Source organism: Notechis scutatus, chromosome 5 (genome assembly GCF_049901735.1).
Source record: "Notechis scutatus isolate UNSWTSFEM ecotype Mainland chromosome 5, rNotScu1.2, whole genome shotgun sequence".
NCBI classification, from domain to species: Eukaryota; Metazoa; Chordata; class Lepidosauria; order Squamata; family Elapidae; genus Notechis; species Notechis scutatus.
Genome location: NC_142013.1, coordinates 91,479,839 through 91,495,834, shown reverse-complemented (window position 1 = coordinate 91,495,834; position 15,996 = coordinate 91,479,839).

The following is a 15,996-nucleotide window of genomic DNA, read 5'->3' as shown; positions in this document are numbered from 1 at the left end:
ATTCTGATGGTACTTTATGTCTTATGCTCACCTTTGCTATCTTACAATGCCATATGTTTAATCAATAGAATTGAGGGAACATGAAAATAGGATCTGTGTTCATACTTGAACATAAAATTGCTCCAAATGAGCCATCCATAGTATGTTCTCTTTTAATTAGAACCAAACTCTAGCCAACTGTAGTTGTTTAAAATGCATTTGTGTTCATAATATATAGATTTTTATCATATTATTTTATTATACATTAGTATTTTATAAAGAATTTTAGTATTTATTCTATTACTGTTGTGGAGCTGTAAAATCTGTCTTCAGCACTCTTATACAGGTAGTCCTCAACTTACAACACAATTGAGCCCAAAATTTATGTTGCTAAGTATGAAATTTGTTAAGTGAGTTTTGCCCTATTTTTACGACTCTTGCCATGTTTGATAAGTGAATCCCTGCAGCTGTTGAGTGAATCTGGTTTCCCTATTGACTTTGCTTGTCAGGTCACAAAAGGGGACCATGTGACTTTGGGACACAGCAGCCATCACAAATGTGAGTCAATCATCAAGCATCCAAATGTAAATCATGTGACCATGGGGATTCTGCAATGGTCGTAAGTATGAAAATTGGTCATAAGTTCAAACTGTTGTAAATCCAGGACACTTGTAGTGGAACAAAGTAGTTGGGAAACACTTTAAATCACTGATTAGGAGATATAATACTATAGGTTATATTAAGCAATTATTTTTAATGAAACCAATTTTAGTGGAATGAACAAAAGCCAGATATGCTTTCTAATAAACAGAAAACTACATATTTAACCAAGAAAAGTAGATCCAATGTGTTTTCACATTTTTTTTTCAAAATCATGCTAATGAGAGGGGAAAAATGGAAAATACAGTACATATTCTAAAGAATAACGAAACTAGAGAATGATACTATACTGATAAAAGCATACCTCAAAAAATGCTGGTCATGTAAGCTTGGCGATCGTTACTTAATTTGTTTAAGAAGAAAAGTTCTATTTCTGGAGCAGAATACAAATTAGGGTAATTATGTTGTGAGGGGGTGCTGCATGTTTAAGATGAAAGGTTTTCTTTACAAAAGCTCTGGCTTCTCTTCAGTTGAGGAATATAAAATCCCGCTAAGTAACATGGCGTTTTCCATATTTCAAACTCATCAAAAAGCTTGCCAATTTGTGATTTTTTAAAAAATTGTATTGTAAACTTGTCTTTTTTTCTTTCCTTAAGACCCTTCCTTCATCCTTTAAACAATACAGATGCAAATGTGTATACAAGTATAGGCAGGAATCAACATTGTAAAGTATCAGTTGGATAATGTGTAATAAAATGCAGAAAAGCTTTTATATTGCATACATCATAGTGCTTTGTAGAACGATCTAGAGAGTTGCAAGCAAACTAGCAGGGGGAAAAACATTTGTTGAATTCAGCACATTAGGTACACAAAGCTTTGCATCAGCTAAATGCATACAGCTGCAAGGAACTAACTTCTGTATCTTAAAAAAAGAATCTAGATACCACTTAATTTTCCCATACAAAAGGGAAGGTAACCATCCCTTAAGTTTGGGCATTTAGATAATCTTATTTATGAGGTGGACACTTATCCCAGACCCAAGCTTCCTTCAGGGGAGGTGAGACAATTTCATTTGATTAAAATCCAATATTCTCTTCCCTTCAACAAAAAAGCCCAGCAATAAACCAGTGGCGGTAATTTATTGAGGCAGAATTTAAACCATTCATTAAAATGAAACTTTATCTGAATGAAGTAAAATACTTTGTATAATTACATTGTCTTTGTGTAGAGGATTAATTATTGCTACAAAAATGAAATTGGTTGAAGAAAAGTTTGGGTCTTATGTGAATAGTCATGTTGTAATCCCTATTTAAAGTGCCAAGTGTACTTCCCTGAGAGACAGGACCCACAGTCTCTCTCTTGCTAGATCTGATGGGACAAGCTGGTGTAACTGGAGAGAGGCAATCCCTCAGATAACTTGATCCCACACCATGAAGGGCTTTAAAGATCAAAGCCACCATTTTGAATTGGACTGGGAAGCAGACTGGCAACCAATGCAGCTTGTGGAGCAGAAGCATACTATATGCTATTTTAGAATACACATTACTGCCTGTGCCCCTGCATTTTGCACCAGCTTCTGGATACTCTTCAAAGTATGTAACATAAATATCTGATATGAATTAAGGTTTGTCCACGCTAATTTGTTGAAATTTAGCTACCCAAGTTCATTTTATCAGTCAATTTAGATTTGAAATGTTAGTTGCAGTGGCCTTTAGTGTTTCATTAGCATGTGAAGGAGATATTTTTCTGGATTTATGTAATGTTTTTTATTTTACCTTCTTTCCAAGCTGTTCAGTGATGCATCTTTCTCCTGTCCATGTTATCATGTAATAAATTTGTATCTAATTACTCTGATTAGTCTGAGAAAGGAACATGGTTTAACATCAGCCAGTAGAGTTCATGATAGACAAAATTTTAAATCCACGATCATTGTTGAGGTATTCCTCGTTAGGAGAATGAGTGCACTCAGGGAAACGTAGTGAGAGTGATGTTGAATAACACACAACCAGCATACAGATACACTGAATAGTAAAATGTAGGTTTTACTTCCAATAAATGGGTAAACAAAGTCCAACAAACAGTCCAAATCATACATGGTTAAATCAGTTAGTATCAGTCCAGGGATAATCCAAAAACAAAGTCAAGTATCATAAACAAAGTTCAATAAACGGAGTTTGCTAACAGTTGCAAGACTCACAGCAATCCAAGTAGAACGATAATCAGGCAATACGGCAAAACAGGAAATGCAAGGAGAAAGAAACCAGGTTTCTGGCTCCATCTTATGGCCATTGGAGGAACCTCAACCAATCACAATTACAGCATTCTCTTAAAGATACAGTATTAAATTACTATCCTGTTAGGTGACTATCATTCCTAACATTCTCCCCTTTGGGTAGGACAATATATAAAACTTTACAGTTTAAGTCCATATTCCTCACAGCAAACCTTATGTTTTACAGTGCCTTGGGCTTTCGTAAAATGATCTGCAATGTTATTCTGTGACATACAGTACTCCGGTGTAATCATTTTACTTTGAACACATTGTCTCACATTTAGATATCTTAGATCAGTGTGTTTTGATCTTGTCTTTACAGCGAGATTGGAAGCCATCTGAATTGCTGATTGGTTGTCTTCATGTACAACAATAGGTTCATTTATATTAATTCCCATGTCTATTAATAATTGTTTATATATACTAAGTCTGTACATAATAGAGACTAACATGAGAATTCAGCCTCCACTGTTGATAAGCTTAGATGTTTTTGTCGAATAGACCGCCATCCAATTAACACCTTTCCTAATAACACTACAGTACCTGACGTTGATTTATGTGTAGGTACGTCTGTAGCGAAACTTGCATCGGCATATGCAGTTAAACTTAGTTCATCCTTAGGCTCCAAATATAATGCATAATGCATCGTTCGTTTAAGATATCTCAATACACGCTTAGCAGCTTGCCAGTGCCTTTCATTAGGCTCAGCATTAAACATGGCTAATTGGTTAACACTATATGCTATATCTGGCCTTGACCAATTACTAAGATAAGATAAACTACCAATTAAGGATTGATAAATATCTTTCACAAGTAAATTGTGCCCATAAACACTTACACTGTCACATCCTGAACCAGGTGTAGCATACAAATTATTTGCAAGGGCAGCCACATATGTACAGTGCATTGCAACAGCCTGAATGCAAGATAACTGAGGCACAAAACTTCTCAATTCAGGAAAAGATATAATTGGTAATTACACTGAATCTTTGCAAAAGTCCTCTGGAATCTGCCACCTGCTATTTAAGCAAAAGCCATAAGTACAGGAAGAGCTTCAAATTACATATTGAGAAAGTCCAGAAATATTTCACAAGAAGAGTTCTCCACTCCTCTACTCGTTGCAGAATACCTTATGCCACCAGACTTGAAATTCTAGACCTAGAAAACCTAGAACTATGCCGCCTTTGGTCCGATCTAAGTATAGTATATAAAATCATACATTGCAATGCCCTACCTGTCAATGAATACTTCAGCTTCAACCATAACAATACAAGAGCAAACAATAGATACAAACTCAAGGTTAATCGCACCAAACTTGATTGCAGGAAATACGACTTCAGCAACAGAGTGGTCAATGTCTGGAATACTCTACCTGACTCTGTGGTTTCTTCCCCAAACCCCAAAAACTTTAACCTTAGACTGTCTACTATTGACCTCACCCCTTTCCTAAGCGCACCAACATGCCTACCGTCCCTATCCTATTGTTTCTTTTATTTTTCTTTTATTTTTCTAATATGTATCCATGTATTCATAACTATGTTTTTACTTATACCTATTATCTTGTAAGCAATTGACAAACCAAATAAAATAAATAAATAAAAAATGTTTGAAGTATTTTGGCAGGTAAAGATGGTACAGTTAAATGCAGGTCATAAGTTAGTACATTCATTTTTAAATCTTTCATTTTAAGAAATGCTATACTATATATGCTATCTAGTTAGATATACTTTACTTCAATATGTGCAAAAATTAATTTTCATGGTTTTAATTAAAACAAAAGGAAAACCATTGTTGGTATTTCATAATTTGATGTTTAATGTTTGAAAAATTACTAATTTAGGAATAAATTTGCTAATGGATTATATCTTAGAATATTATATTTAGGACATTAGAGTACAACCCCAATCCTGGTTAGCCTGTTTCAGTCCCATTTATTTAGATCTCAAGCACTCAGAACAAGAATTTTCTAGAAACTGACAAAACATCCGTGGAACTGATGAAAAGCAACACAAGCAATTAAAAAGTCAGATGGAAGACAAACACAAAAAGGACATTCAAAGGGTGACAGAATATACAAATATGCAAATTTAGCTGTCTACAGCCAAGGTGGATTATTAGAGTGCTTGCTATTAAAAGTGAATATAGAAAGAAACATATCAAACATCTGGAACAATGACAGCCAGTAACAGTAACTTTATTGTAGAACCCAGGTGATCTACAATAAAATGTCAAGTATCTGAAAAAAAATAATCATAGGATAGAATCACTATAGATTAAAATTCTGGAAAAGAGTGTTATTAAACCATAATTCCTGCTAACTGATGAAGCTAAAATGAAATAAATATTGCATCCAATAAATATGTTTCAATACTTTTTATAACAGCAATGGCCAATCTCCTTGGGAATGGACCAACATCTGAAGTCGACGTATAAAGGATTGTATTCCACGGTATTTTAGAAAGAAGTGATTTCATTGTGCTAGATTACTGGGACAAAATCACCCAAAGTACAAGGCCTGGCTGTATGTCATAACTAAGTCCAAGGGGGCTACAGATTTCAGCTCCCTTACCAGCTAAAACACCCAAATCACTGACTGGACTTTAGAAGGAAGAAAAAGTCAGAGACACTGTGATCAGTCTCAACTAACTTAATTTCACATACATTATAAACTGTAACGTGAACCTTTAAAAAAATAGAAATATGTTAAATACTGTTCAGGGATGGATATTCTGCTAGACTTGGTTCTCATGTCAATCCATCTGAAAATGGCTATGGTGCTTCTGGTGTAGTTACGATGAAGCCATGATACTTCAATTCAGATGTATTGGGGCAGGACATGTTGTAGAAATGAGATGAAAAAGAAAGGTAAAGGGGAGTGAAATTTAGTTTGTGAAGAATTGTGAGCATCAATGCAAGCCTTGTTTCCTGAGGGCTATGGGGAAGTTAAGAATTGGAAGTTAGATGTCTAAAACTGGGGGGAAATGCTTGCCAAGCCAGTGAAAGATAAAAGTTGAGGAGTAAATATTTTTCTATTTTGAAGTGAGAGGGCTGTAAAATTTAGAGATGGACTAACTTTCCTGAGAAACATTTTAGCCATATCTACTGTTGTCACAACTTGCAGCCACATGAAAATCCTGAATTCTTTCAGGGGCCTGATACATTCTCACAATTCACTTCTTCATCAAACCAGGTTGAAAACAAATCACAGCATGTTGTGATATATGCAGATACCCAGTTACTATTATATTAAGCTATCTACGGTATGAAGCCTACAGTTCCAGATAATAGCTTTGTCCAAATTTCAAATATGGTTGTGGAGTACTGATTGAAATAACAATATAGTACTATATATCCAAAAACACCAGTATTTAAATAGGTAACGAGAAACAGATTTACAGTATAAGTGGCTATTAAGACTATCTGTACCATAGTTTAAGTAACAAAACAATAACCAAAGGAAAGAAAGCAAGTAGATCAATTCCTGTTTAAGTAGCCAGAGCTATAATCTAAAATTTCTTTGTTGTTCTAATAGGAGATAGTATATTATATAAATATTTATGGTTGGGAGGGCAATTGAGCAAATCGTATTTAGTTGAAAGCTATAAGGTGAACCAAGTTGTTCATTTGGCTTCTGATTTGCCTGAATATTTTAACCATAGAAGCTGAATTGAGGGAGGTAATATTGATTCTCTAAATACGAAATAAAAAGGTGTATGTAGCATAAATAAATGGCTAATCAGTATAGGCTGAGGTGCTCCATCAATATTCGCATCACTTGACAGGAAATCCCATCCATAGCCATGAGACTAATTATTTTGAGACCTAAGGGAAATGCAGTCCAAATAAGAGAGTGATCTGCAGTTAAGGATCAGTGAACCATCTAATGACCAGTTAGGAGATCCGCTCTAGAATGTTAATCAAAGAGACTTCGGGCCCAGACTTGAAGCACTAGAGTCACACTCTGCAGTGAATGGACGAAGCAAAGGTACTTTCTTTGGCAGCAAAATTGGGAAATCTTCTGGGATTACTTCACTTACAATGTCACATTTGCAAAAGACTGAAACTCAATTTAGGGTATCCAAAAAAACCAAAAACCCTTGGCAAATTTTCCCCTTGAATGTTTCATACTCCTGCCTTTTCATCTTTTTCCAAAACTGTTGTGACAAAATTAATGTATTTATCCTTAAAACATACAGAAAATGATGTCCAAGTAGGATGCTAAACATTAACAATCTAACATGATAGAACAAGGGTGTCAAACTCGCGGCCCACGAGCTGGATACATCACGGGCTGGCCCCGCCCCCACCCAGTTTAGCGAAGGAGGGAAAAGTCCTGATAGATCACACGACGCTGCCATGACAACACGAGTTTGACACCCCTGTGATAGAAGAAAAAAGACTACATTTCAGTAACAATGTACACAATCCTTTAAGGAATGTCTGCCGCAGCTTTACCTTTTGCTCTATTCCAACGTTTTTCTCTCTGGAGCCCTTCCTATTCTTAAAAATGACAGAGGATCCCAAAAGAGTTTTTTTTTTGTTTTTTTTTTGTATTTGTTACATTTATAAACATTTATGCTATTAAAAGTGAAAATTGACACACACATTGCTACTATCACTTCTCAAATTGTTTGGTGGGATTTCAATATTGTATTATATTTCAACAGAGGCTGGCAAATAATTTTAATTTTGAGGACCCCTGAAAGGGTTGTTGGGGGGGGGGTATCCCCAAGAGTCCCAAAGACACTGTTCTAACAAGAGGTCAAAACAAGCAATGTCAGCAGTTACCTCAGTGTGCCCAATGTGCATTTTACCTAGTATATCTTTGTAAGCATGCAGCAGAGCACTGGCTCTTTCCATTTATATTAATCACAAGCATATATGCTGGTCTAAATAGGTACCATTTTCTATCCCTACCTTAGCTACAGAAATCTGGACTACCACTATGTAGTAACAAAGAGGCAGGGATTCCTCTGTCAAACCATTGAGTGTTTGGACATTTGCAGCCCATACTGTATATGGTAGGACATATTTGCAGATGATTAAATTTCTAATCACTAACAGAAATAGTACGCGAAATTAAATATTTCATTCATTATTGGCACAAAAGATCTCAGTCTTTGTCTCTTCTTCCTTCCTGCTGTCTATATAGGTGCCACTTGTTATGCTTTAATACTTGCAAACATAAAGGCATTAATCTTTAATTGGCAGAGTAATCAGTTCAATCTGAGTAATCAGTTATAATTGCTGAAGCTGAAGGCTAAGGGCCATTTTGTTTCATGAATAATGTCACATGAGGAATAGAAAAGAACCTATATTTAAAAGTCTATAAAAATAGAGCTAGCTTTTGTTATGTTTTGCTTCATTTCCAAGCAAAAGAAACTGTTTTGAGATTTGTTCGTATACAAACATATTTAAATGCAATTTCTTAATTAGTTAAAAACATTATCAATTAAGTACAATTATTTAATTGATTAGAAGCCCTTGTTAGCATTCATGCTTCAGCAAATGAATCGGAAAGACATCATACTTATATTATTCTCCATCTGGTAAAGTGTCAGCTTTGAGCGTTTTATGAAATAGGCTGCTGCCAATGGTAGCTCATGCCAAAGAAGCCAGTTAATCCCTTTCTGGTGACACTTAAAAAGTTTTCTGTCCTTAAAGACTAATGTGGCTCTTGATCTATATTAGTATTCTCATTGTCTTTCAGAGAACTGCCTGGCCCTTAAGGGTGTGAAAAATAAGAATGGAATAAAGAGACTTTTCATTGGGTCCTCCTCTCTAGGCATAGATATCTCTGGTCTAAATGGTCCCAAGTTCACATTGAAGCAGTCTTGCCTCTGTCCACTCAGGCAAAGATGCTCTCAAAACGGTCACAATCTGACTCCTGCATGACCTCCATCTGGACCAGTGGTTCAGCTGCAGGGCAAAAGACACTTCCAAAGATCCAGGAATTGAGTGACAAATCAAACAAAATAATATTCTTTCTACTGAAAGTTTGCAATAAGGAGAAATGATTCAGTACTCTATTCCTGTACTTAAAGCTCTTGCAGAATTTCATCAAAGCTGTGTTGTATCTTTGAAATATTCCAGAACCTCACTTGGCATTAAAAAAAAAAAAACTTTGAATATGATACATTCTAACACAAAAGAATGTATGTAGCTCAGATCAAATTGTGAAGTAAGAGTTCATTCTGAGCTTAGGTCTTTGCTTGCAGACATTTCTTTACCAATTGAGAAATATCATCAGTGTGAACGCATTGGGGTTTGGTCCCTGTTTATGTACAAAAAGTTGTTCTATCTGTTTTGGTTGGGGGCATGTCTTCTTAGTAGTTCTTTTTTTTTTTTAACAAATTTTATTCAGTTTTTCATATTAAAAGCAAAAATCTCTTTTTAGCGGACAACATATTTCCGGGTCATCACCTTTACACACAAATATGCCAGCAATTATACATTAATATATGCATACTTAATTCTATTATTACCTTTTCCATTCCAAATTTTCAGTAAGGAGAGAAACAAACACATTAATTCTAGTCTCTTTCATTAATCTCAATCAAAACATCTTTTTGTTTCATTTCAATTATTTCAAATATAATCCTTTAATATTTATTTTAAAAATAAAGATAAACAATATGTGTTTGCCTAATAATAATAATGATGATGATGATAATAATAATACTGATAATAATAAAAAAAAGATTACCAATGTCTCTCCTTGATTTAATAGTCTATATTAACTTATTTAGTTGGTTCTTTAGTCTGTCATATTTCCTTTCCATTACACATTCTTTTTATAAATTCTAGATTAATACAAATTTTAACACTAAAGAAAAAAAAAACAAGTATAGGTTTCCCCCCTTTTACTGCTTTGAGTGTGACACCTCAATGATTAAAATATACCTTTATTCCCTCATCTTGATTCCCAATAAACCATTATTTTTAAGAAGGTACAATAATAATCGTTACATCCTTTCATTTGGATTCCGCAGCATATTTTCCCCCCTTAATTTTTAATAAAAGTTATCAGTATCTATATTACCCTATTTTCTAAATATTTTTAATTGCAGAAATATTCTTATTACCCCTTGTCACCCTGCAGAATCCCCTTTTTAATTCATCAACCATTATCTCTGAAAAAACAATTTCTTTTCAACATTTTAGTATTTCCGTATTTCTTTATTTCATGCACCTGTTTCTTACTACTTCTCCTCCCCCTCTTTTCCCCATATCTTTTCTCATTCCAGTTTATATCCCTCTCTTTCTTAGTATCTTCCTTTCCCCTTTTCTGCTGGGTCTTTCTGCCTTTCCCGACTTCACAGATATTCCCCCTTTTGATTGCCTTCTTAAATCTCAACTTTTTAAACTTCCTTCTTTCCCCACTTCTTTGTAGTGTTTTGCGTTAATTGTCTATGTAAAATGTCTTCTCCTTGAGTCGACTCCTCCTCCTCTGAAGCTCTTTCTTCTTGTTCTTCAATCGCCATTTCCATTTTTTTCTAACACAGAGCAAAGTGATTCGCCTCTTTCCTGTAGTAATTCTCTCATATTTTTAAGTTCCATTTTTAATTCCCGAAGAGATATCATCATTACACACTCTTGTATTTTATGATCGTTAAAGTCCACAAAAAAACCACTTTTACTTCCCTTTTTTCTTCTTTCAATTTTCTAAAGTTCTCAATTATTCCAGCCCAGGGGCTATACCAAAAACATCATTCAATCCCACAGTCAGTCTTTCCTTGCTTTTTCCTTTATTCTGGTTCTGCTTTCACTTTCTAAGATTCTTACTTTGCTTCAATATTTCTTTAGTGTTATATCCACACAAGTTCATTCAGAAACAGGATGCTTTCCGTTTTGTTTGAGCTCAAGCTTTTGTCAAAAGGTGGCACTCTCTGTTATACAAAGTCTTCACCTTTTTCCCCTATTTTTTTGTTTAGGGTTTTTCGAACCTCAATATTCCAGCACAGTCCAGTCTCCAATTTGTAAACTTTATTATTATTATTTATTGACAATCTTAAGTCCAGCTTTATTTTATGCCTGTTTATTGCCAAAATATTTTAGTCCAATTTAATTAAATCTTTAGTTCTGGCTTCTTCCTTTCCCGGTTCAAAGCCCCACTTAGCTGTCAAAAATATTTTCTTATTTTTTTTCCTGTCCCTTTGTAATTTCGCTGCTCACTTTTCTTTTCTTAAAAATTCCATGTTACCTTAATCCCGGGGTACTTTTGTTTAGTTGTATTGCCCAGTTGTCCCGGTTCAGATGTTATCCACCTCTTTTTTCCCTCCTGCACAAAGCTTAATCCAGCTGAGTCTTCCTCTTCGGGGTGGCCATTTTAAACCACCGCTGCAATCGTCTTCGGGGGGAAAGACCAAGCCCAGGAGGGGAGATGCAGCTCCCCTCAACCTGGCTTGCGGCTTCCCCTTACTCCGCCGCCCCTCCAAGGCAGCTTCAGCCCCTAATCATAATGATTGGGGCTCTCCAACGAAAGAGCACGGACCATAGCCGCAGAGAGTCGCAATCTATGGTCCGTCAGCAAGGAGGCCTTAGTAGTTTTTTGATTGGGTTATTGCTCCCTTATTGACTGGAGACTGTTTGCCTGGTGTTAATCCCTGCTTAACTGGACGTTGCCTGCTGCAGAGGATATGTCCTGGTCTTTTTGTTTTCTTCTTAGCATGTTTATTCTCTCTTTTGAATGGTGTGTAAAAATATGTATATTTTAGGCATCTATTGATGGTTGATTTGTCTGAAAGTCAAGCTTCCAGACATTCCCTAGCAGTTTTCGATTTAGCTTGATTTGGGATGCTTCCACTTTCCCAGTTGAAATTTTGGTTGAGTCTGCTCATGAGCTGTGAGATTAAGGAGTTGTGTCTTCTGACAGCTAGTTGATGTTCATGGATGCACTCTGCTATCTGTCTGCTCTACATAGTGTCTATTACGGTCCTTAGACTGTATGTTGTAATGTGGATGACTTTTTCTTGGACTCCTGAGCCTTTCGGGTTACTTAATATGTTTTGGAGACCTTTAGTTTGTTTGTGTGCTATGGTAATTCCATGTGATAGTATGTTGGTTGTTTCTGATTTGTTTTTGATGTATGGTTAATATATCCGTACAAACTCAGGAATGTTAGAGAAGCACTTGTAGATTTTGCATAAAGCAGCAGGAATAATTTGAATTTACCCAGAAATTCTATCTCATAAAATCATTTATGTTCTCACAAGAGACAAGATCTTTGTTGATATCATTTAAAAATAATTGGGAAGTCAAAACACTGATTTACTATATGTTATCTAGAGGTCTACCAGAAAACCTACTCAGTGCTAGCATAACAGATGGCAGTATGGAAAATGTCACATTGGCAGATATACAGTCTTAGTTGTTAGTGAAAAATACCTTTTCTCATTTTCACCAAGGACTGTAAATTATCATGGTTACAATTCTCAGTGATTTAACTATGGTATGTGCTTTTTAGGCCACCAACATTAAGAAATCTTGGAGCACAACTGAAATGGGATGTACTGGTATGTCTCTGAAAGTATTTCCATTCACCCTTCAATTCTGGTCATGAAAACAAATTCCTGGATTAAGCAAGTTCTAAACCATCAGTTTATTTAGAAAATATCTCCTTTCCTGAATCTTATTTTGCTCTACTTATGGAATTTGCCATCCCAATCCTTTTTCCTTTGAAAGTGATTCTGGAATTATGATTTTTTTTTTTGTCTGGGTACATTGGAAACAGTGGGAGCACAGTGTGGAACAGCAAGAGCATTATGAAACAAAAAAAAATTGCTAGAGTTTTGATATATATTTATATCAAATGAGCATGGGATAACTTTTTTCCACAGAAATCTTTCTTTTAATCCATTCCAATATGGCCTGACCAGGCAACAAAGGAGCACCATTCCATTCTGTTATTGTGAAACAGAAATTTGTAGCAAATTATGAGTTTTGCATATGAAACTGGAGGCTGAAAAAATACCAAAATAACAGCAATGCAACATTAATGTTAAACTTGAAATAAATGAAATTAAAAGTATACTAATTATTTGTTATTTCTTTCAAACTAATTCTTACAACATCCCTCTTGAGATAAATCAAACTAAAAATGTTAGCCATGTTAATGCTGTTCTACAGCTATTCTCCCTCACAACATCTCCTTGTATTTATCACATGGATCTGATGTCAATGGAGTGGCCCATATTAAATGCTTATCAGTGAGCCTGTCCAACCTTACGTTCAGATGTTCAGTTTAGTATAAAAGGAATGGCTGAGCAGCTCTTTCTCACGTCTGCTTTCTCTGTTGATATACATGAAGAGGTGACTCTACACTTAAAGCAGGATTGTCTGCAACTTGAACCTTTGTTTTCACATGAATTACAACTTTCTACTTTCAGGATTTGAACTTAGTTGGAAGCCATCATGGACTCTGAAAAAGGCAGACAGGAGAAAAGTGGATACTTTTAAATTATGGTGCTGGAGATGACTATTATGCATCCCACGGACCTAAAAAATCACAAACAAAGAAGTTGTAGGCTGGATCACATCAAAAATATCACTTGAAACCAAGATCACCAAACAAAGGCTGTCATACTTTGTCCGTGTCATGCAAGGGGACTCACTTGAAAAGTCAATCACGCTGGGAGGGATCATCGGAAAAAGGAGAAGGGACTGCTCTAATACCTGTTGGCTGGACACTATAAAGGAAAACACTGGGATGAACATGGCAAATCTGAAGGAGGCGGTGTGAGACAGAAGGCATGGAGAGTGCTGTTCCATAGAGTGGCCGAAGGTCAGACACAACTAAATGGCTGATGATGGTGGAAGCCTTCAAAGGTAAAACTATATTCCTTGGAGCATATAAGTGAAATTTTATTTTCTTTTGTTAGATGTTATATAGACTCACAGATTATCAGCAGCAAAAGGAAAGATTAAACTGCCCTCCGCACCCCATATATGGAAGTCTTTAACAAGAATGCTGTTATGCCCTCTCTATTAAAGAAGAAAAAGAATCACACTTCAAACATGACCTCAAGAAAGAAAACTTATTTTGAATCTCCTATTTCATTTCACACTTCAAACATGAGCTCAAGAAAGAAAACTTATTTCGAATCTCCTATTTCAGGAAGGTCTGTACATTTATTTGATATCTATATAATATGTTGAAATCTTAGCATAACCGTTATCTAAGAGACACCTAACTTAGCTAAATCTGACATGTTTAAAGTGGCTTATGACAGGGTTGGGAGTCAATAGTTCTAAGCTAGGTGGAACAATACTCTGGCTCCATGTACAGTAAGTTTCTAAAATTAAGCAATACATCAATGGTGAGACCAGAAATTCTAGTAACTGATATCAAACTGTTCTCCAACTTCTATTTCTAACTCTTTTGTTTCTGTTACAAGTCAAACCCATTGCCAAGAATAACAAGCTAGGAAAAGAACGTTCATTGTGCTGAGTAACCTAGTTGATGTTGCATTTGCCAAAAAGAAAGACTAAATTGATCTTTCAAACTGAACAGTTGTCTTGATTGAGACTATGAAAAAGAAATCCCATCAAAGACTTTATAGAATGTCCTTGTAATGCCCATTGCATCATAGCCTTTATCGCTTGCTATTTCAATTTCTCATCATGGCTCTACCAACATTTCAGGATAATTTGTTTGGCCTTTCAAACTTTTTAAAAGTTTTAGAAGGTTGGCGATTGCCACTTACACTTATTATTGGATTAGAGATAGACAGGCTCCCCAGTTCAAAGACATTTCTATTGGAAATGGCTTATATTTCAAGGCGCTGTCTGCAGTATAGGTGAAGAACTTGTAGCCCTCTGTATATTATGGATCATTGGTGTCCAGAAGTCTAGCCAGCATGAATAATCATGAGAGTTCGTGGGAATTATACACATGGAGGACAAGTTTCTGCCCTAATCCAAAGCATAGATATTCCACAGCCAATATAGTCATGGATGTGTTAGGACAAAGGTTAGCATTCTGCCTTCCAGAATCCAGATGCTTTAAGCTTTAGCTCCCATTAGGTCCATCTCATAGCAAAGGATTGTGGGAGATGTAGATCTAGAAATCTAGAGGCGACCAAGTTGTCTCTGCCTGAAAAAAAGCGCTTGTTCAGTTCTTATCTCCAAATGCTTTCTTTCTTTTGCCTGAAAGAAAATGATGAGATTTACCTGATCATTTAAAATGGAATCTTTGGGGGGGGGAGAAATAACTGGAATGTCCACTTCCGCCAGGTAGTGCAAATATTTAATAGTATAGTATCATAATAGTTCCCTGTCAAAATCTTTTATAGCAAAGCCTTGCCATCTATTTGTATATAACATGGCTATACACCTAGTAAAATTGTATGTCATTCTACACAGGTATTTAATTAGCAAGCTTAATCCTTCCACAGGTTTTGGTTGAAATACAGTATTTTAGCATATACATAGCTGGATGTAGTGGATGCCAATTCTTTCAACAAAACTGTTTGTGTTGTTAGTATCATTGTCTGCACAGAGTGACTACACAATAGCGTCTTTGTGGAACACTCAGCAGAGATATTTACTCTTCTAAGAACTGTTTCCTGTGTGGGAGTTCCCCCAGTGCTTTAGAAAACATAATCTGGGTAAACAAAAATTAAAGAAAATTGAAGTATGAGGATCCTTTAATATTACTTAATTCTGGAGGTTGAACATAAACATTTTAAAAAGGTTACTACTGTTATTTACTTGTCTAACTTTACTTACTGTCTTTTTAATGTTTGTTTTTCTTTATTTTTGACCTAATCAATATACATTCTCTCAGTTGTGAAATAAAATCAACATGCAAATGGGAAAAAAGGAATTATCATGGAATTGCTGCCAGCATGATTTACATGTTAGAAGAAGAAAAGATTGTTTACATTTTTAAAATTCAAGCAGAGTTCAACCCATTACAGTCCCATTGACATTAACAGGACTAATTGTTTTATTTTATTATTCAACATTAATAGAAAAGTGGTAGGGCTATGAATGAAACAGCCAACCATTTTCTTATGCGGAAGAGATCTAACTGTGGCTGTTAGCAGCTGTGGCTGTGACTGATCCAAGCAGCTCCAGTTAACAAAGATCAGGAAACAGGTGGTTTGCATGAACTCAGCCTGAATCTGTTGCTGGTTAGAAAT